Raw genomic sequence first — 23,910 nt, 5'->3', positions numbered from 1 at the left:
AGCCCCAGATATTCTAATTTCATGACTATAATTTGTTTATGTTTATAGAAACTAGCAATTTAATTTTGCACAATTGTATCTGATTTAAATATTATTGAACAGTTCATACATGTGACTGCAAGAAATATTTTCATGCCTGGGCCTAGCATCAGTATGACTCACTATGACTTTTGTCTGTTGTGTTTTTGATTACTTCAATCTGTTTATCATAGTACTAATGGTGTCTACAGTGATGCCATTAAAAGTAACAGATATCATTTACTGAGAACTTTACTAGGCATGCTTCAGACACCATACTGCTGCTTGATATATATATATATATATAAAATTTATATGATATAAATATAAATATAATTTGATATATTATATTTATCCATCATAAAAGAAGATCTACATAGAACATTTATTTTATGAAACTATACATAGTGTTAAAATCATTGGCCTTCAAAAAAACAAACAAACAAACAAAAATGCAGGCCAGTGGTGGCGAATGCCTTTAATCCCAGCACTCCAGAGGCAGAGGCAGGCAGATCTTTGTGAATTCGAGGCCAGTTTGGTCATTGAATCATTGGCCTTTCTGATTTCAAGTAGAAAAGAAAATCAATCAATAGTTAACTGAAAATTTATCACTACCAACTCTTATTGCTGCCCTAAAATCGAATATAGAGGTTATTAAAAATTTATTTAAAACTCCAAATATTTTTTACATAAAATTAAATTTCATTTACTAAGTAGGCATAAAACAATATTTGGGTTTTGATTAAAAATACATTCTTAAATCCATTAAAACTCCTCATTTTTTGATCAAATATGAAGACTGGAACAAATTACAATTGTGCTCCCATCTGCTCCACTAAATTTTTGTCACTGCTTGGAGGTTTTATGGATTTATTGAGATATGTTGTATCCAAGGCAAAGTGGCTAGCAACAAAGTGGGTTCTTTATTACATCAGCAATGTTTCAAGAAATAAGAAAAGACATAACAGCTGAATCTGCCACAGTATCATCTGTTTTGATAAAGAGTTTGAGGAGATAGTATTTCTTTAAAAATAAAGGTCCATGTGGTTTACATTTTAACAAGTCTCTAAATTCTAGAAAAATGTCATGATTTGTTCACCAATTATATCCTTTCTTAATATCCAGTATGGCTGATATCTTTCTCCCATGAAGACCAGGACCCAGAATATAACAAAAAAAAATAGTAATAGCTGTTATTCCTTCAGTACTACCCTTCACACTCAGCTGGGCTTACAGTCAGCAGGTAATGGAGGTAACTTTCATCTTTGCATACCAGCTTTTACCTAAAATGCTATAAGTGCCTTTAATTTTGCTTTTAATTTAGCACCAATTTCCTCACTTAGTCCCTTTTCCCTTAAATGAGCCTACTGAGCATATATCATCTCCACACTTCCTCCTCTTAGTCTGTCATCTGATTCCTGCTGTCACACACTGCAGTTGGCTGTCCACACACATTGCTTTGGAAGAATAAGTAAACAAGAAAAAAAAAAGAAATCAAATGTTTCTTAGGCCTTTGATTTGATTTTCATTAATCTGTGTCAATATTAGCATGTTTATTAGCTTGATTGTATTTCTAATAGCTGCATGACAATTTTAGTGGCAGTGAGGTATCAGCAGTCCTATGTTATGATGAGGCAAAAATAGTTGTCACATGATGAAAGTCCAGTGCAACTATCCAAGAATGTAGACCAATGAATAAAAGAAGACATATTATTGTAGGGCTATGTCTTCTGACCCAGGAGACACACACACACACACACACACACACACACACACACACACACACACACACCATACGCTGTAAGGATAAGCTTCTAGTTACTATTTGTTGTTCTTTGTGTGTTTGCCTAGTTTAATTTGGCTTTTTGAAACAACATTTTGCTATGCAGCTCAGACCGGTTGAACCAGGAGGTCTTCCTCCTGCTGGGATCACAGACATGCTCCATTTGCCAATGACTCCTGAATGGCTTGTTACTCAACTGCTTCCATGTTTTTGCTCAAATAGGAATTTCTTTTAATATACTGTGCACCTTTATGCACCTTGCTCGTGGCTTACCAGCATCTTCACATGCTGCTTGTCATGGCAGCGGCTAGCAGTGTCTCCCCCACTCAGTCTTCTACTTCCCAGAATTCTCCTTTCCTTGTCCCGCCTACTTCCTGCCTGGCCACTGGCCAATCAGTGTTTTGTTTATACAGAATGATATCCACAACAGTGTCTTCTTCATTGTCTCCAAAAATGTGGTCCTAAATATAAAACAAAATCTATACAAACAGTATAGAAAGCCTCCACCAAAACCAAAACCAAAACAACCATAAGAAAAGAATCCCATTAAATCTACTGTCAATTTAACAAGTTGCAAGTTACAAAATCAACATTTGAATTTCAATAGTATCATTATGTACTAGTAGTGAATTATCTGAAATAGAATTTAAGAAAGGAACCCCATTTTTAACAGTTTCATTAACAACAAAAACTCACAAAAAATCAGAAAAACATGAACCAAGCAAGAGAACCCCACAATGAAAATGATAAAATATGGAAGAGGAGGGTTTATATGAGTGAGAATTGTTGAAACCAAGGTTGGATAAAAGCACAGGGACAAATAGCCCAACGAATGGAAACACATGAACTATGAACCAAAGGCTGAGGGGCCCCCAACTGGATCAGGCCCTCTGAATAGGTGAGACAGTTGATTGGCTTGATCTGTTTGGGAGGCATCTCAAGGCAGTGGTACCAGATCCTGGGCTTATTGCATGAGTTAGCTGTTTGAAACCTGGGACTTATGCAGGGACGCTTGGCTCAATCTGGAAGGAGGGGACTGGACCTGCCTGGACTGAGTCTACCAGGTCGATCTCAGTCTTCGGGGGAGGCTTTGCCCTGGAGGAGGAGGTGGGAATGGGGGTGGGCTGGGGGGAAGGGGAGGGGGGCAGAAAGGGGGAGAACAAGGGAATCTGTGGCTGTTATGTAGAACTGAATGGTATTGTAAAATAAAATTAAAAAAAAGGAAAAAAAAAGAAATTGAAGGAAACATAAAGAAATATGAAAACACATCCTGTGCTCACACATTGGAAGTCTCAGTATTGGTAAATAGCTTGTATTCCTGAAAGCAGTCCCCAAACTCAATATAGTCTTAGAAATATTAGCAAGGACATTCTTCATAGAATGAAAACCAACCCCCAAATTTTTATAAAGAGTAAAGTGTTTGGAGATCTTTATATAAACCTTTGGTCCAGCCTTGTTTCTACAGTATCTATTGGTTGTTTCAGAAGCCCATCATGCCTTTTCCAGCATTGAGGAGTACAGGAGCAATATATTCATTAAAGAATAGTTATTGATTCTCACGAATATATCTAATTGACCAAATTTCTATTTCTGTTTTCCACTCTCAAATAGAAATGAATGAAGGCAGATCACACAGAGATGCTAATATGAAGCCTTTGGGAAGACATAGCTTAGATGTGACTCTGTGTATTCTCTGTGATGTATATGTAGAACTGAATGATATTGTAAAATAAAAAATATATATCACAAAAAAAATTTGAAGCAGAATTTTTCAAATGTAAAAGTCAGCACTTAGTTCAATTAGGATAATACATGGAAGCTAGTGACAGCCATTTCTTTCATGCTTGACTATTATCTAATATTTTGAAGATAAAGGACACAAAAACTGAAGCATTTGATTTATCTGAGGGATTAAGCATTTATTAGAGATACTTCAACATCATACATATTTTTTAAACACTCTGTAAGATAATATGGCAGATGCAAGGTATGCCAAACTTACAGAAACAAACATAGCTTTGAGTGTAACAGTTGAACAATAAATAACCCTAACAAATATATTGAATTATTTTTGTGGTGAATTCTACTAACCAAGTAAATAATATTTATATTAAGTATGTCACAGAGAGCTGGCTTTGAAGGATCGGAAAATTCTGATCCTTGGGAAATGAATTAAAGAAGCAAAGGAAGAGATGAGAGTTAGAATTGTATTAATAAGGACATGCAGTGTTGAGTGCAGGAAGACCCTGAAAAAAGGAAGATTTCCAATCTATTTTAACACAATGTTTATTAGGTAACATTAAAATAGGTGCATTTGTCATTGTTCTACAGAGAAATAAAACCAATAGTATATATGAAAATACACAGAGCCAAAGCTTTGTTATGGGAGTCACTCCATACAATAATAGAGGCTGAAAGTCTTATAATACACTGCCTGAAATCTAAGAAACGAGAAAACTGGTACAATAATTCAATTATTCTAAACCTGAGAACCAGGAAAGCTAATAGTGAAATATTATGTCCAAGGGCATAAGACCCAAGTGCTGGTATAAGACTGAGAAAGTTTGAATGTACAAGGACTAGGAGCTCCAGTGTCCAGTAGTAGAAAATGGATACCCCAATACAGGGAAGGTGATTGCTTACCTTTCTTCTACCTTTACTATCCTGGCCCTTAGCATGCTGTGTAATACTCATGGATGTGGGCAAGGGTACAACTTTATTCATTTTACAGAGTCAAATGCTAATATCTTTTAGAAGCAGCTTCATAGAATCACCAAAACATAATATTTTACCAGAAATTTGTTCATCATTTAGCCCAATTGACCTGGTGTATAAAACTGAGCATCGTGATTGGAAAATAAGACTTAAATCTATAATTTGGTCTGGATTACGATAAATGTATTAGATTATGTTGACACTTTTGAATTTCAAATTTCACAGCAGGTAGGTAGAGGAGTGGAAAACCAACTATATAGTAGTTATCAATTTATAATATTTTGTCACATGTTGGTCATGGTGACTTGGACTTAGCTTGTGATGATGAGGGAAGAGGGTAGAACATAGATTAAAAAGCAGTTTCCAGAAAGATGTAAGGCATTGTCTTATAAACTTGCAGATATGAATGGAGAAGCTTGTGTTGACAGTCAGGAGCACTGGTAATCACCCAAGTCTCCTTATTTTGCAAATGAAAACGGAATTTTGTAGCATTGTAGGATGTTATTTTAAGATGTGTTACATTTGTTTATGCTTTGGAACATTTATTTAATGGTACAAAGATGTGCTGTGTTCCTTTATGTTGTATTTGTTTAACCTTGTGAAACTGTATTACTTTGCCTCTCTAAAACATTTGATTGGTCTAATAGAAAGCTGAATGGCCAATAGCAAGGCAGGGAAGGATAGGCCAGACTAGCAGGCAGAAAGAATGAATGGAAGAAGAAATTTGGGAAGAAAGAGATTGAGGAAGGGGCAAAAGAACAAGGAGAGGAGGATGCCAGGGGCCAGCCACAGAGTAAAAGTAAAAGTAGATATTCAGAAGTAAGAGAAAGTAAAAGCCTAGAGGCAAAAGGTAGATGGGATAATTTAAGAAAAGCTGGCTAGAAACAAGCCAGATTAAGGCTAGGCATTCATAAAAATGAATAAAACTCTGTGTGATTTATTTGGGAGCTGTGTGGCAGACCTCCAAAGAGCCAGAAGAGCAAAGAGTGAAAAAAAAAAACAAAACAAAAAACAAAAAAAAACCAGCTAACTACATTGTAGTTCATGGAAGAGCTGGGAAACAAAATCTCAGCTCTAGGAAAGATTGTTTTTGTCCAATTCTAAAGGCAAACATGTTAGCTTTAGGCGGCACTGAAGAAGACATGACTATTTTCTGATACATTGCTGCAGAGAAGGCAGGATTTTAATATTCTAGTAATATCTTCACAGTGGCAATCTGCCTTAAATCTGAGAGAGAATCTTAGGGCTTAGAGTGAATCTTAGTGACTGCCAGAATCAAGATATCAGCATTAAAATGCTCATCTCTCATCACTCATGCTTCAATTATCTCAAGCAGTTTGAATTTAAGAACTGTGGGAGCATAAATTGGCAAATTTTCTCCTAATATTTCTGCCAGAGAGTTGATTGAGCGATAGTAAAGATTCATCATGAGACTTGCCTTCTACACCCTCATTCTAAAATTTAATTAGCCAGTGTTATTGCTGAATAGAGGTGATAAAGCTCAAGAGTTTGGGCCCACTTGCTTCTTGATAGTCTCTAGGGTATGAGGTGTGAAAAGCAGACACACTTTTAGTGAATTTCTCTCTGACTTACACAAACAAGCCTCGCTAAAAAGAAAGTGAATTTATAAAATGTGCTGAATAATGCTGACTGTGAGTAAAACTATCACCTGCCAAGGAATCACTGGTAATTAAATTAGTAGAAATGAGTGACTTTGTGGAGCTAAGGCTTAAGCGATTTTTGTACTTTCCATCTGCCAAACTCAGCACTCTGCTTGGGCATCTTGCCTCTTGGTCTTCGACCTAGGATGAGAGTGTAAAAATTACCTTGTCATTCAATTTGAAAAAATCCGATTGACCTATCTACTTTAAGTAAGTTGATGACTCCTGCTTTAGATTTAACCACATAGCTCCTTTCTAAAATGAGTTTTGACTGAGGTAGTTCATTTAACATATATATTTCCACAACACAGTTAATTTTAAGGTTTTTGGTTTTTTGTTTTATTTTTTATAGGATCGTGGTGAGTATTCAGAACACATACATGAATAAATTTACAGAGGGCTAAACATTGTCTAGATCAGTAACACTCAAATATCTATAGATTTACAGGCCAAACATAGACTAGACCGACACTTCACATATATTCTTCTACAGTTCAGACTGTCTAGGGTGACAGTGTCCTGGCTCCTCATTGTTTAGTTAGAGTCTTACAATCCTGTTGAAGGCTTATAAAAAATAAGCTAAAAAGCCATAGATCTCATTTCTTAAAGTTTCTGCTACCTCTCACTAGCAAGAAGTTAGGAAGCAAGCTTTTAATACATAGGCATTTAGAGGATATATCAGATCTAAATAATATCATTCCTGTCTTGTCTCCCAAGGGCCCATGTCCATTTCACAATGCAAAAATGCATATAGGCCATCTCTAAAAGGTGAAAAGATCTTAAGTGTCCTAGCGTTGTGCCAAGGACAATTTTAAGAGCCATGCCATATTGCCTGCCTGAGTTAAGTTTCTGTTGTCCAGTATTGAGCCACTAACCAGAAACTTTTGACATGCCTGGACAAATCTTGAGTTATTAGAAAACAACTTAACATTTCCTTATCTTTCTGCTGCACTGACCATTAGTAATAATGTTTTGTGGTTGGGTTGCTTGATTAGGTTGCTTGGCAACTCAACAGTCCCCTGATCTTTTCCCAAAGAAAGTTTCCTGGTCTGCTTACTATAAAACCTACCTGAGAAAAATAAAAATTTGCATCTTGATCAGAATACTGTCTTTCTGTCAATTCTTTGTGTCTCTTGTCCTTTTCATTTGCCATTCCCCCACTAGGGTCTCTGCTGAAGATCTCGCTGGCTGGGACAACTGGTGCCCACCGTGAGGCTCGAGGACGTGGAGGAGTGGTGAACGTCTTCACATACCAGGGCAGGCCTGCCTAAGAGTTGGACCACCATGGAAGACGGCTCCACTAGCGAAGGTCCGGTCAGTGATCACCACGGAAACGCCTGGCTGTGAGACTGATCCGGAGGAATTGCAATGTGACGATGCAAGGTAAGTTTACCATGGGACAAGCATTTAGTAAACAGGATTTGTTTATTTATTTGTTATTTAGTAAACAGGACTGAAATGGTCTCTCAAGACACGAGGAACTAGAGTTAAAAAGAAAGACTTACAAATTTTTCTTGACTATATTGGAGATGTCTGTCCTTGGTTTCCCCAAGAAGGAACCATAGATGAAAAGCGCTGGAGACAGGTTGGTGACTGTTTAAATGACTTTCACCAGACCTTTGGTCCTGAAAAGGTCCCCGTTCAAACCTTTTCCTACTGGAATTTAATTAATGAACTGAACTTAGTGCATTCACTCAATCGGCATAGCGCACTACAGCCCAGAACTCCTGGACTCAAAAGATCCGCATTGCTTAGAATTCCAGGTTGAAAGTCTCCACTGAAACTCAAGGCAAACTGTTACCTGTGATGGGGAAAGTTTAAAAAAGATCAAGTTACAGACTTCCAAGACACAGTTGAAGATCAGGCAAAGAATAAACATTCCCATTCATAAGGAGGAATGGGGACATTTCAGCAAGGGAGGCCAGACTTAATAAAAATTGAAAATCATCAGGCTACCTGGCCAGGATATGATGTGTACTGTGGTGACAATTGGTCTCGGGGGTTGGAAGACTGCCCCTATGACCTTTCTGGCTTCCCTTTTCTAGGAGTTTGCTTTGTTCTTGCCTTTCTATACACCGATAAGCATTTTGTTGTTGTTGTTTATTTGAAAAGTACATTTGATGTAGGCGTTCATTACTCTAAAACTCATCACCAAGTGGTGTGCTCTTCCTTGGAGAAATACCATTTATCCATCTCTCATCATTCCCCCAATTACCTGTAGTTCTTTTTCTAGTGGTGAGGCCCCATGGGCTTTCCCTCTTTCATGTTAGTGTGTCCATTTGGTGTCATTGTCATTCAGGTCTTGTTTAGGTAGCCATGTTGTGAGACTTCCTTGGGATAGCCTTTCTGACATGTCTAGGAGATGTCACAGCCAACTTGCTTTTTCTCTGGGTCTTTTGATCTTTCCCTGTCCCCGATTCCCCACGACAATCCCTGAGCCTTGGTGCAGTTAGGTTGTAAATGCATCATTTGGGATGAAGATCCACCTAGTCTCTTGCTGTCTGTGTTTTGTTTGGTTGTGATTTTCTGTAATGGTCTCTGTCTGTGGAAAGGAGACGTTTCTTTGATGAGGGGTAATAACAACACTTGCGTGTGGGTTATAACGGTGAATATTTAGAAAATACTTAGGGGTTGTGCTGGTTTAGTAAAGTGGCCATTGTAGGTTCCCCTCCAAGATCCTTGACTTTACTAGCCCTGGGTAAAGAATTGGAGAGTATAGTGACCTGACTCTGTATGTGTGACAAGTTGCTATGGTTATGACATTCTCATACTAATATGCCTCTCTCTATCTTCCAAATGTTTAGGTTGGGCAACCATGGAGCAAATCAATACATGCAGAGATATAATCTGTGTGACTTTTTTCCAACCAACCATCTCTTTCCTCGGAGACATTACTGATAGTTTTGAAATAATTGTTTAAGATAATAATAAAGATATTTACTAAGCATCTAGATTCTTGTTCTAGAATGAAGGAACAGTTGTCCCTGTTTCTGCGTATCAGCAACCAGACTCATCTTTCAGCCCTGTTCAGAACTACCTCTGCAGATGAGTATTTCTTCGCTCCAGGGCACATACTAGTGTCACAAGAATCTCCTCATCCATTCTTAAGAAATCTTCAGAGCTGTCTTTGATGCAAATCTCCCTCTGTGACTGACTAAAATTCTCCATCATTTTGCAGCCCAACTTGACATTTTCCCCTGTCAATTTCACTAATTCCCTTCCTTTCCATAGGTGCTGATACCAACAGCACTTCCTAATAATCTTTCTCCATGGTTGTCTCCACCTTAGAGTCTATTTGGCTCACTACCCAACCTTCAAGAAACAGAGATAATTTCTCACTTTTTTTTATCGGTCCATGTAGTACTCATCTAAGCTTCTAGGACGATGTTCTTTCTGATTTCCAATAATGAAATTCCTCTGATTGTCCTGGGGGAGTATTTTTCTGATGTTCCATTTTATGACCTCTTTTTCTCATGCAGTATAAGCTCAAATAAAATAGCTTGTCTACACTTTGCAGATTCATTAAATGCATTGTCTGTTCAAGGAAATTGAGCTTGTTGTTTATGGTTCCCTTGGATGAATGTGTTTTTAAAAATTCAATGTTTGCAAATAATTTGAGCTGAGTAAAAACAGTTGGACAGGTTATTTAAATGGACATTGAATAGTGTGGAAAGATGGCATTATTTCAATTGTTATGTACCTTATCCATTCATTGAACTCTCTTTCTTCATGGGCATAGGATGATTTTTAAGCATATTATACTTTCTTTATCTTCAGAAAAATCTCTTCATTAAATATTGCATCCTCTAATTTTACTATTTTTAGTGCAGCAACAAGAGCCAAGATCAAGTGATAAAAGGGAGTATTATGATAGACACTGATGAATAAATTTGACTCACAATATTTAGCATTTAATGAAGTGTGTAGACAAGAGCTGCAGAGGACGAACTCAAACATAAAGGGTGTTTTCTTACTGAATCTCTGAAGAGCACTTCAGAGCACATTTTCAATGGCATTTCAATAGAAGAAAAAGAAAAAAATTGAATCATTAAGACATTCATTATGAAAAGTAGTAGACAAGTGTTTCCATAAATAATATTTATTTAACATTTTAACTTTTATGTAATAAAAAATAAAACTATCCAGTATCTAAATCAGGAGTGGAATAGTTTGTGATTAAATGTGAACACAGATATTGAAGTAGCTCTCCCCTACTCCTAACTCATTCTAATTTCTGGAAGTTTGAGATGACCTTTTGGTCTTAGATCTACTTATCTTAGAAGTCAAAGGAATAGAACAAGTTTGCCTGGTTAAGAAATGGTGAGTTACAGAGTAACATCTGGCTTAGATGAATGCAAACAAAAAGTCAGCTTTACTGACCATCTCCTTTATTGTATTTCAATGCAATTTTGTGTAGGAAAGACCTTGTCCTGCATTACATTCCTAGTTTTCAGGAGCATATAAAAATGTGTCATGAATCCTGTGAGGAAAGAAACCACCTGTACGTGTACAGCCAAAGATAATGGTGACCAGTGTTCATTGTGAGGCTATGGCTGGCACAATTCCTGGTACTTCTACTTCAACTAATCTCCATGGAACCTATGAGAGGCTTGAACTACTGATAACACTCTGCAAAGAAAGGGACACAGCCAGAATGATACAGTAAAGAAAAGGCAAAGGTCAAAATTTAAATCAAGGTCAGTGAGATTCCCAAGCCCTCCCAGATTCCTTATGTCGAACCAATAGGAATAGTGCTATGTCCTGTGTCCTGTGTTCTTCATGTCCTGATTCCAGCTTCTCCAGATTTTTCTCTCCTCATCCCCATTTTGTCCTTCCTTCTTGTATATTTGCTTTCTTGTTTTATGAGTGGTGGAGATCTTCACTATGAATAACACAGTTTCGTTTTTTTTCTTGAGTTAATATCTCATGTGTACTCAGGCAGGTTAAAGAGGTGAATGTATCAGATAGCAAGGAACCTGGTACCCACCAACCCTCCATGAACATCACAAAGGCAGCAGAGAGATGGCACACTTGTTGGTGCTGTGAAGATGGGTAGAGGAAATGACCTTTGCTCCCTGGAGGGTCAAGGTGTATTGAAGGCAAGGTAAAAGTTCAGTTTGTTCTTCTTCCTATCTATACCTGCCCTAAATCCTATCTATACCTGCCCTAAATCCACACCAGTCCCTTTATTGTCAGAAGTCTCACTTTCATTTACCTTTTATGTACTTGCAAAAATAATTTGATTTTTTTCTCCTTCTGCCATAATAGGGAAAGTTTAAATTATGTCTGGATTATCACCACTAATAACATAGTTTAAAAAAATTCTGATTGCCTGGTGGTCTGTTAGCTGTGGTCCTATAAATTCTGCTGACCACACTGGAAATTCTGGAATGTGTAAGACTTTGGGAAGGCTGCTTTAGGATTTGAACTATTTAGGAAACCAAAATACTCTTTTGGTCTGTCTTTTGTTATTCCTCTGGTCTGTAATGCCAAGTGGGGGTACTCCAGCTATTTCTCTGAAATCAGCGAACACATTGGAAATAGTGGGCACTTTCTAGTTGAATGGTGACATGGAAAGTTATGAATCTGGGTCCCTGATGACAACATGGTGCTCGCACGCACATCAGCACCACTATCTCTGCCCACTCTGGACTTCTTTTATATGAAAGGGAGCGGTATTATTGTCATTTCACTCCAGCCATTGTATTTGTATGTGTTGTAGCCAAACCCAATACCATCTGATGAAATGGGCTTTTCATATGTCATTTTGGGGCCTCTAAGAGTTATCAACTATCTCCAATGACAACCACCTTTTATTTTCATGTTATTGACTTGGCTTTCAGCTTTAATCCATCTCTAACAGGCTTGGCTAGGCACAGGTGCAGAGGGGCTGCACATCCCTTTGTTGCCTCACTTTCAGAACAGAGGGTTTGTTTAATAATGGAACATATTTTGTTTTCACATTGTGCTACTTTCCTGAAAAAGGAAAGCCAGTTGGCCTTTGCTTATACAAGCTGTTTGCTAACCATTATTGTGGCTTTATTTGATTAGAGTATTTTTGGTTGCAAGAAATCACACATGTGTTCTTCAAAGCTTAAATTGTGGAAACTTGGCCTTGGCCATAGCTGCCAGAGTAAACTGTGGACAGCTCCCAACAGGAGAAAACTACGTGGTTCCCATAGCTACTAATAAGAAGGGAATTAAATGGGAGATGGGCAAAGTTGATGTCTTCAAAGTGCCTGGAGGGTCTTCAGCATGGAGGCCTCTTCCTCAACGAGTGTTGCCAAACATGGAGTGCCTTGTGAGGAGGTAGGAAAAGAGCACGTAAGACAGATAGGTAGAGAGATGACAGAAAAATTGGTGAATACACCAGATACAGCATGACTTCTTTCCCTTTTCTTCTCAGCCTTCATCCTGATACCAGACCTGAACCATATCAGCTGGTTTACTAATTCCACTTTGCTCCCCACACTGCATAGCTTTGGATTCCTTCAGTGAACTCAGGATGAGAAAAGTAATGACGTTGCATTTAAACATATGACCAGTAATATAAATTGTAGTTTGAATGAGAGTGGCCTCCATAGGCTCATGTGTTTGAATGTTTGGCCCTAAGTTGCTGAATGTATTAGATTAAGCAGGATTAGAATGCATATTAAGTTAGAATTTAGTAGGATTAGAATTAAGAATGGATTAGAATGTGTGGCCTTATAGGAGGAGATGTGCCACAGAGGAGAGCTAGAGGTTTCAAAAGACTCAATCTATTCCCAGTGTTCTCTGTGTCTTCTACGTGGCTTGAGATATGAGCTTCAGCTGCTCCTGCTGCGCTGCCATGTTTTGGTTCCACCATAACAGACTCTAAACATCTGAAACTGTAAGCCAAACTAACATTCTTTTATATGTTGCCCTGGACATGGTGTTTTGTTGCAGCAGCAGAAAAGTAGCTAAGACAGAAATGTTTTACTTTACAAATAGCCTTCCTACACTACAAAAACTTGACATACAAACATGTGAATAATAATTGATACTAAGTTAATAACCAAAGTCACCTGGAAAAGAGACTTATGGATAGAGAGAAAATGCAACTGTGGACTGTACAAACATTTCATCTGAGTTGGGAAATAGACTGTTTCTTGGGTATCCTTGTATTAATGGCAAGTCTGGTCTTTCACTCTTTTATCTGAAATGATGAGTGGTTTTATTCTCCAGAGCTATCATTTCAGTACTTTCCATAAGCAAGTAATTGGATATCCAAAAGCCTAGCACTGGAAGAGCCAAGCTCCACATCCTCTCCTGGCTTCCATTCTACAAAGCTTTTTTTTTTTTTTTCCCTGATGAATAAGACCACGGAGAATGACTAGATTGTAGTTTATTATGTTGTCCTGATTATGAATCAGTGCAATTTACAAATGTTTTGCATTTGAAACCTGGAGCTGTTTTAGGCTCATTTGCTGACATATGTGAATTTGCTAGAAAGGACTGGGATCAAATGACATCCACCATCTGTGGAGGGTATTATGTCTAGAGCTAAGAAATGCAAACATGAAAAGGTTTGCAAAGTGAATTGAACCTATTTGAGTCTAAAAGCAAATGAAAACACTTATTCTTGTAAATACTTTCAAAATCATTCAATTTGAAATTATATATACTATTGAATTTGAAAGATTATTATAGTGGATGTGCTAATGTCAACCTTTGAATTTTTTATTTTTATAGTAGGTTTAGGTCCTTATGCATGGTGGGCAAGAATCTCCCATTAAGAAACACATATTGCCAGTTCTAGTTATAATGTTAGCCTTCTTTCTTTGGCATTTGCTTTCATTTTTTAAAAATTGTGTGTGCATATGCATGCCTGTGTGTGTGTGTGTGTGTGTGTGTGTGTGTGTGTATGAGAGAGAGAGAGAGAGAGAGAGAGAGAGAGAGAGAGAGAGAGAGAGAGAGAGAGAGAGAGAGAGTTTAAGTGAGTACAGATACCCGCCGAGGCCTGAAGAGGAGACCAGATACCCTGGAGATGGAGTTACAGAGTTACAGGATGTTGTGAACTGCATGATATTGGTTCTGGAAATCAAACTAGTCTTCTGTAAAGTCCGTATACAACATAAAATACTGACTCATCTCTCCATTCCCTAAATAGCTTTTAAATATTAAGAACCAAGTTAGGTTTTAGGTCAGGCTTCAGTATAAGAGAGATTATTAGAAATTATGAGACAAGCAACACCCCTCATCTTTTGTTCCCAAAGTAATCTATCTTTACACTCACATGTATGTATACACATTGTCATCTATATGTATATATGTATATGTACATGTATATTTAGTTTAAGTCTTCTGATCCTACTAAAAATCTGTTTTCAGACATGATTTTCTTTCATGTTTCTTATTAATATTTTATGTTCTGTAACTTTCCTAAGGTGAAATCATATTTGTTATTTTGAGATTAAAACAACAGTGTCCCTAATTTAACAGGTTATGTGAGAGTTGGTAAATGTTTGGACATCTGGGATAAGATTATTTGTGTACATATACCAGTCTTTTTACAGAATCTAGGTTTAAAACCTAAACAGTGAGACAAAGTCCCTACTGAAATATCATTTGCATTCCAGTGTGATACACAGAAAGCAAAAACTGCTTGTATGTCAGGCCCTAGTAAAAGTCACAAGGAAAACAAGCAAGAATAAAGAAAAAGTATATAAGTCCATTTATATATGAGGTAAACTGGAAAAATTATGAAAATAAGACATTTGAACAGGATTTGTATGGATCAATTAATACAAATAAATAGAGAGGGCCAGGACTGTCAGGGCCAAGGTCGTCGTCGTCAGACAGGAATGTGCTAGAGTAACATGAAGAATATAGAGATTGTTATGGCCTCACATGAAACTCTTAGGGTCTTTCTTATTGCTGTGATAAAACATCATAACCGAGGTAACTTATAGAAGGAGGAGTTTATTGAGGGCTTACAGTTTCAGAGGATTAGAGTCCATGGACGGAAGCATGGCAACAGGCAGGCAAGCATGGTGCTGGAACAGTCGCTGGAAGCCTACATCTTGATCCACGACTATAAGGTAGACAGAGGACACACTGGGAATCACAGGAATCCTTGGAAACCTCAAGCCCATTCCCAGGGCCACACCTCCTCCAACAAGGGCAGACCCCCTTTTCCTTCCCAAACAGTTCTACCAACTGGGAATCAAGCAATTATTCAGACCACCCCAAGATATTTGTTTATATGTGACTAAAATACCATGAAATACAGCTGCCATTTTTTTATATCCAGTGGGAAAATGAATGTAGTTTGACAGGATGATCTTTTCACATTGCCTAGGAGTTTTTCAATTTGCCAAATTGAAATGCTATATCCATTAAAAATATCTGCTTACCTCTTCTTGCTAAGCATGGTAAAAAATCCTTCTATCTTCTTTTTTATGAATTTGATTAATCTATTGACATAAAAGTGGAAGCATAGTATATACATCTGTTTGTGAGTGGCTTAATTCCCTTACCATGTGATAGCATTTTCTTCTCTAAAGACAAGTGGTTATCCACACCATTTATTGAAGACCCTACCTTTTCTCCAATGTGTACTTTTTGCATCTTTGTTAGAAAGAAACCTCAAAAGATGGCTGTAGTTGTATGGTCCTATGTCCAAGTCCTCTATTCAGTTCTAATGAACCATTTATTGACATGTTTGTTTTTGTACCAATACCAGGTTGTTTACATTACTGTGCTTCCAGAGAATAACTCGGAATCCATTATGATGATATCCCCAGTACTATACCTTTTGCTCAGGATTGCTTTGGTCTTCCCAAGGCTTTCATGCTTCCAGGTTAATTTTGAGATTACTGTTTTATTTTGTTGAAGAATGGCATTTTTAAAAAATTGAATTTATACGTTGTTTTTGACATGACAATCATTTCACAGTATTAATTTTATTAGTACACAAGCATGGTGTTTCTTCTCATTTCTAGTGTCTTCCTCAATTTCTTTCTTTAGAGTTTGAAGGTTTTCATAGTAAATGTCCTTTACCTCATTGGTTTGGTTTATTCCAAAATATTTGTTGAAGCTATCATGAATGGGGTTGTTTCACTGATTTATTTCTTTGTGTGTTTCTCATTCGTATATAGCACACATTTGTGTGTGTTAGTTTTGTATCCTACCACTTTACTGAAAAAAAATTCTATCAGTTTTATAAGTTTTTATGAGAGTTAATTTTGCTGGGTATTCTGAGCTGGTAATTGTGATCTTTTAGAAACTGAAATATATTGTCTTATGCTCTTCTGGCTTTTAACGTTTTTTGTTGAGAGGCCCATCCAAGTAGAAGAGTTATGTAAAGCAACTTACAGACAAGACCAGAAGCTCCATATAGCATCTTATAATTAAAATGCTAAATATACAGAACAAAAGAAGTATGCAAAAGAAAATAAAGGCAGGCCTATCAGAATTACAGATAATTTCTCAACAAAATTTTTAAAAGACAAACAGACATGAAATAATACATGAATCATGGAGATCAAACAAAAGACTATGGAAAATCATTATATTGGACAGAGAGAGACATGCCAACTTTCTAGATAAGACTGGAGTTCTTGTATATTCAACAGTGGCTTTAGAATAAAATAAAAATAAAAATTCATTATTAAAGTATCTGGTGAACATAATGAATTAAACTCTTCGATGCAAATATATAAAATAATTGTCTACATTTTCATGGTCTTCTCTATTTTTATTTCTTTTCTACCTTCTGCCACGTGACTCCTGGGGACTGAGCCCTGCTCATCACTTTTCAGAGCAGGTGCCTTTACCAGTGGAACCATGCCCCTGGTCCCTTCAGCCTGTATTCCCTTTATATTCATGTAATTTACCCAGAGCTTTGCAGCTGCTGAGTGCCAGAACATGCAGTCAGGGACTTGTTGACCCAACTGCAGAAGCCACTTAGGCTGGCAGGTAATCTCCTGCACTTCCTTTCACCATTATTTCTCTTTACCTCATTTCTTGTTTCCATACTGTAGTTTTTGGAATGATTTTATTTAAGAAACAGCTTGGGATATATGTAGCTCTAAACATCCAGAACTAATAAAATTATATTGATCTGTAACATATCAAAACCACTATCAGAGGCAATTCCAGCTACTTTTGCCAATTTAGCAGTAATTAGGTGTACGGAGGCTCAGGAGTGCTGTGTTTTTTTTCTACGTCAGATTAGACATGCACCTTTGTGTTCCCAATTATGTTTTAAGATTGTTCCATTACCATCCTGGGAAGGAGACATTATAACCTTATTTCCTCTCCATTATTCTAACCAGACCCAAGCTAGATTTATAAAGAAAGATAATCTAACTACTACTAAAATACCACACACCAGACTATTTTATATTCATTTCCAATGACAAAAGTGATGGTTGCTAAGAGATCCTGACAAGTGGAAGGCAAAGCCACACAAAAGAGATAGAAATAATATTTGCTTGGTCACTCTAAACACTACACAGTTACTTTTACTTGTTCCCTTCTCCTTCTTTTCAATGATCATATTTTTAAACTTCCAAGTGAATATAAGTATCACCATTGTGTCACTGACCTATTTATATATGCTAGATATTTCCAACCGAATGGTGACATTCAAAATTTATTAAACTTTAAGTATTTCTAATATCAGTGAAAAGAAACTCTTTTGCTTTTTGGCGTGTGTAAAATTGTCACTTAGGAGAAAAAAAGAGCTTAAATGTTACTATTGGCAACCTTCCTATAGTGATGACCAAGGAAGGTAGAAGGTGAAACTCCCTGAAAACGCAGGGTTTGCACATTTAAGTATAATAATTCTTGAGTGTACCTGAAGGCATGCAATATATATATTCAATTAAGTAGTGCTATAAGCATCATAGAGGCTCCTTTTGAATGTATCCTCTTAAGCTCAAGACCCCATGTGCATAGCTGGGTGCAGAGTACCTTGACTGTGAGCTGACTAGTTCATCTGTATCTATTTTTAGTTTCTCGAGGATGCTTCATACCTTGCTCCACAGTGACCGTTCTAATTTACTTTCCTGCCAGCAGTGTGTGAGTGTTCCCTGTCATCTTCCTTTCCAGTATTTGATTTTTGCTTGAAATATTACATCATGCCCCAGAAATACATATTAGCACATACTTTATTTTTTTTAAATTTAGATAGAAACTTTAACCATCTTGATCTGACCATTATACCCTGTATAGGTGTTAAATTATCACACCACACCTGTAAATTCTATAATTAAAATACCAATAAAAATAAGGACGCACATGTTGGAGAGATGGTTCTGTAGTTAAGGACACTTTCTGCTCTCCCAGAAGATCTGAGTTTGTTTCCTTGTACCCACATCAGGTGGCTCATAAACTTCTGTAACTCTGGGGGTATCTAATGTCCCTTCTGGGTTCAAGGGGCAGTGCACACACACACACACACTTGTTAATATCAATGCATACACATATAATTAAAAATAAAAATAAATCTTTAAAACAAAATAAAGGAACAACAGTGATAAATTCTTTCATTAGGACTACCTTGGAAGATGATGATGATAATGATGATGATGATGACAGCATCTTTCTTTTTAAATTCCAGTTTACTCAGAGATCTATGTACAATTATATAGAATTTTCTCGTAAAAATTTACATTATTGGAGCAAAAATATTCCAGTAGGATCAACTCTAGGTATATGTCTTCTATAGGGAAATGAGTCTAGATTAGAGAGATCTGTATTTGAATCTTGATGGATTACCTGTTTTCACTTAGCAATGCATTTCCAAAGTTTCAGTCTCTAGGAGATGGGCATCATAATCTGGGATCAGTCTTGAAAGGCTGTGACATAAATGAATCACCAGAAATACTGGAGTGTATGGTTTCTCCATGCACAACATTTTCATATCCACACTTCTTTCCCTTCCATCTCTTTTGCCTAGTACAATGGCTTGATTGTAAATAAAAGATGCTCATGAAGCAGAAAGACTTTATTTTCAAAAAATGCTGAGATATTTCTACTGAAAAATCACCTACATGATACAGAATAGTGTAGGTGATGTAAGTAAGTATTAGTTCCCTTCTGTCAGTTGTTATATTTATGGCCCTAGGAGAGATTCCTTATTTCTTGTGGTACTGGTTTCATTATTTGAAAAATGATGATACTAAGAGATTGCTTGATGTGGTGCTCACTTACCAGGTACTTAGCATAATCTGGCACCTAATTCTTACTGTGGTGGTGTGGAAAAGGATGGCCCCCATAGGCTCAAACATTTGAATTCTTAGTCATCAGGGAGTGGCACTACTGGAGAGGGATTAGGAGGTGCGGCCTTGTTGGAGGAAGTGTGTCACTGGTGTTGGGCTTTGGAGTTTCAAAAGCCCCAGTCAATCCCAGTGTTCCTCTCTCTTCCTGCTGCCTATGGATCTGCATGTAGAACTCAGCTACTTTTCCAGCACAATGTCTGCCTGTGTGCTGCCATGCTCCCCACCATGCTGGTAATGGCGTAAACCTCTGAAACTCTAAGCAAGCCCCTGTTAAATTCTTTCTGTTGTAAGAGCTGCCATGTTCATGGTGTCTCTTCACAGCAATATAACACTGATTAAGACACTTAGCCTTTTATTCTAAACAATTACTCTTCTACATTGTCCTTCCTCATCCTCTTTTTCTTTTTCACTCTTTTTCATTGCCTTTATCCTCTTCCTCCTCTTTTACTTCTCTTCTTAGTCTGCCTTCTTCCTCTTTTTTCTTTCTTTCTTTCTTTCTCTTTCTTTCTTTCTTCCTTCCTTCCTTTCTCTTTCTTTCTTTCTTTCTTTCTTTCTTTCTTTCTTTCTTTCTTTCTTTCTTTCTTCTTTCCTCCCTCCCTCCCTCCCTCCCTTCCTTCCTTCCTTCATTTCTTCCTTCCTTTATGCATTTCTTCAAAACAAGGGAACTTCCACAGGAAAGGATATCTGTGGATATAACTAAATCTATTGATTTTGGATGAATTTTACTTATAGATTCATTTATTATGTTTTATGTGTAAATACTTTGTCTGCATGTAGATCTGTGTACCGCATGTGTGTCTGATGTCTGCAGAGGTCTGAAGAGGACATCAGAGTCCTGAGAACCGGATTTACAAATGACTGTGGGCTGGTATGCCAATGGTCAGAACCAAACCCATGTCCTCTGCAAACCTCTGCAAAAGCAAAAAGTGCTTTTAACTCTGAAACATTTCTCCAGTCCTGATGGATTTTAGCACTGAAGATAGAGTAATACTACCTGATTGTCTTTGGATGGAGAGATGAGAGAATGTTGAAGTATTGACCTTCATCAGTGTTGTGAGCCTAAATATCATTTACAAAGACAAGAACAGTATGGGTGGCCATTTTTTTTTTTAAGAACCCCTCTCTCCAAGTAATTCTGGTTTGATTTGTTGAAGTCCTGATCTAGCTTTTAAGCTTTTTAATAAAATCAACTATTATTTTGTTACAATAGTTCAACACCTATTTTTTAAATTACTTATTTTCTTTTCACTTGTAGTTCATTTGTTTTACAGTTTTATTTGTCCAGAAAATTAATTTATTAACTAATATTAATACCCATTCTGAAATATACAAAATTCCATGGCTGTCATTTTACTGGGAAGATACTTTTGATTAACAGCCAATGCCAAGGAACTTAGACTTCTGCTTGTTCACTCTCCACATTTGACATTTCCAAGTTTATATTATTATGTCTTTAATGCAAGGTTTATTTTCTTGGGAGTACTATGGACACTTCAGAATTGACCCCAATCTATACTTGCAAAAATAAAAGATTTTAGAGTTTAGATCAAAAAATAAGTTTCCAGTATATAAAAACTAGCATTATTATAGCTTACTCATACTATCATCATAAAAGATTCCATGTTTTTACAGTAACAAAGTGTGTGTGTGTGTGTGTTTGTGTGTGTGTGTGTAGGTTTCTTTTTCTATTATTTTTTCATTTATTATATGTATTTTTCTTTTACTGAAAATAGATACTTTTCATATATAATATCTTTTGATTATAGTTTCCCCTCCCTCTTCTCCTCCCAGCTCCTCTCCAACTTCCCTTCCCTCCAGATCCATATGCTTTCTGTCTCTAATTAAAAAAGAATAGGCTTCCAAGAAATAACAACCAAACATGACAAAATAAAATATAATAAGATGAAGCCAAAACTATCACATGGAAGTTGGACAAGGCAACCCAGTAGGAGGTAAAGAGTTCCAAGAGCAGGTTTAAGAGTTGATGACCAACTCATTCTCACAGTCAGGAGTCCCCTAAAAATACTAAGTTAATAACTGTAGTAGGTACACAGAGGACCTGGTACAGGCCTGTGTAGGCCCTGTGCTTGCTGCTTTGGTATCTGTGAGCTCATATGCACCCTGCTTAGTTGATTCAGAGGGCCTTATTGTCCTTGTGTCCTCCATTCCCTCTGGCTTTCGAAGCCTCTCTGCCTCCTCCTCAGTGAGATTATCTAAGCTCTAAGGGAAGGGACCCTGTGGAGACCTCCAATTTAGAAGATCTCCAATTTAGGCACCCTCCCTGCATCATGTCTGGCTGAGGGCTTCTGCATCTGTTGCCATCTGCTTCTAGAGGAAGCCTCTTTGATGATGACTGGATAAGGCACTGATCTATGAATATGGCAGGATAATTTACAATTGTATTGTTTTTGTTTGTTTGATTGCTTAGATCGGTAGTGTTTGGTTTTACCCTAGGTCTCTGGGTTATCAAGTCTCTGGTTCTTCTTTACACAAGCAGTAGATTCCTTCTTGTGGAGGGGGCCTTAAGTCAAATCAGACATCGGTCGGCTACTCCTGTAAGTTCTGTGCCATCATTGCTCTAGCATATTTCGCAGTCAGGACAGATTGTAGATCAAAGGTTTGGTGACTGAGTTGGTGCCCGTGTTTCTCTTTATGTAGTCTATGGAGTACCTTCCTGCACCAAAAAGACTAGGTTGAGGGCTCCAGTTTGACATCTCCATGTTTAATGAGTTATGTGGGGGTGGTCCTCTGTAATGGAGTCCACGGTTAGTTTGTGGAGAGCATCCTTTTGACTTAGCAACATCCTGGGTTGTTTGGGAATTTCCATGGGACCCCATTGGTGGAAAAACTCAATAGAATGCAACCTAGTTCTACCACTAGAAGCCTTGGCTAGGCTGCAAGACATGGTCAGTTGAGACACCCTATTCCCCACTACTAGGAGTCCTCATTAGGATCACCTTCATAGATACTAGGAAGTTTCCACTGTACTAGGTTTCTACACCCCCTAAATGCTCCCCCAAATCCCCCCTTCTCTCCTAGCACTTGCACCCTCAACCTCATTTCCTTCCCAACCTAATATTCTCCCAACCCAGCTCCATCGTCACCTGCACCAGTCTTCCCATAAAAACTTTTATATTTCTGCTTCCCAGGAACATCCCTAGTTATTATTTACTTGATAGCTAATATCCCCTTATAAGTGAATACATACCATATTTATCATTCTTGGTTAGGGTTACCTCACCCAGGATGATTTTTTTTTCTAGTTCCATCCATTTGCCTGCATGGAATTTCATGATGTCATTTTTTTTTTTAAACAGCTGAATAATTCTTCACTTTTTAAATGTACCATATTTTCTTTATCCATTCTTCAGCTGAGGGATATCTAGTTTTTTCTTCCTGTTTGGGGGCTATTATGAATAAAGCTGCAATGAGCATGATTGAGCAAACATGCTTGTGGTAGGATGGAGCATCCTTTGGATATATGCCCAAGAGTAGTATAGCTGGGTCTTGAGGAGGCTCAATTCCCATTTTTTTTTAAAGGTTTATTTATTTACTATGTATACAGTGTGTTCTGTTGGCACGTATCTCTGCAGGCCAGAAGAGGGCACCAGATCTCGTTACAGATGGTTGTGAGCCACCATGTGGTTGCTGGGAATTGAACTCAGGACCTTTGGAAGAGCAAGCAGTGCTCTTAACCTGTGAGCCATCTCTCCAGCTCCTCAATTCCCAAATTTTTAAGAAACCACCATCTTGATTTCCACAGTGGCTATACAAGTTTTTACTCCCACCAGCAATGGAGGAGTGTTTCCCTTGCTCTACATTTTCATCAGCATGAGCTATAACCTGTGTAGTTGATCTTAGTCATTCTGTCACCTATAAGGTAGAATCTCAAAGTAGTATTGATTTGCATTTTCCTGATGGCTAAGTATATTGAACAATTCTTTAAGGGTTTCTCAGCCATTGGAAGTTCTTCTACTGAGAATTCTCTGTTTAGATCTGTACTCCATTTTTAAATTAATTTATTTGGATTTTTGATTTCTATTTTCTTGAGTTCTTTATATATTTTGGATCTTAGTCCTCTATTGTATATGGGGTTAATACAAATCTTTCCTCATACTGTTCACTGCCTCTTTGTCCAACTGAGGGTGTCCTTTTCCTTACAGAAGCTTTGCAGTTTAACAAGGTCCCATTTATTAGTTGTTGATCTTAGTGTCTGTTATCACTGTTCTATTCATAAAGTCCCCTCCTATGCCAATGTGTTCAAGGCTACTCCCCACTTTCTCTTCTATCAGGTTTGGTGAATATGGTTTTATGTTGAGGTCTTGATCCATGTGGACTTGAGTTTTGAGCAGGGTGGTAAATATGGATCTATTTTCATTCTTCTATATTAACACATCCAGTTTGACCAACACAGTTTGTTGAAGATACTGTCCTTTTTTTCCCAGTGTGTATTTCTGGCTTCTTTATCAAAACCCAGGTTTTC

The sequence above is a fragment of the Peromyscus leucopus genome, chromosome 9, assembly GCF_004664715.2.
Source record: "Peromyscus leucopus breed LL Stock chromosome 9, UCI_PerLeu_2.1, whole genome shotgun sequence".
Taxonomy (NCBI): Eukaryota; Metazoa; Chordata; class Mammalia; order Rodentia; family Cricetidae; genus Peromyscus; species Peromyscus leucopus.
This window is presented reverse-complemented; position numbering follows the sequence as displayed.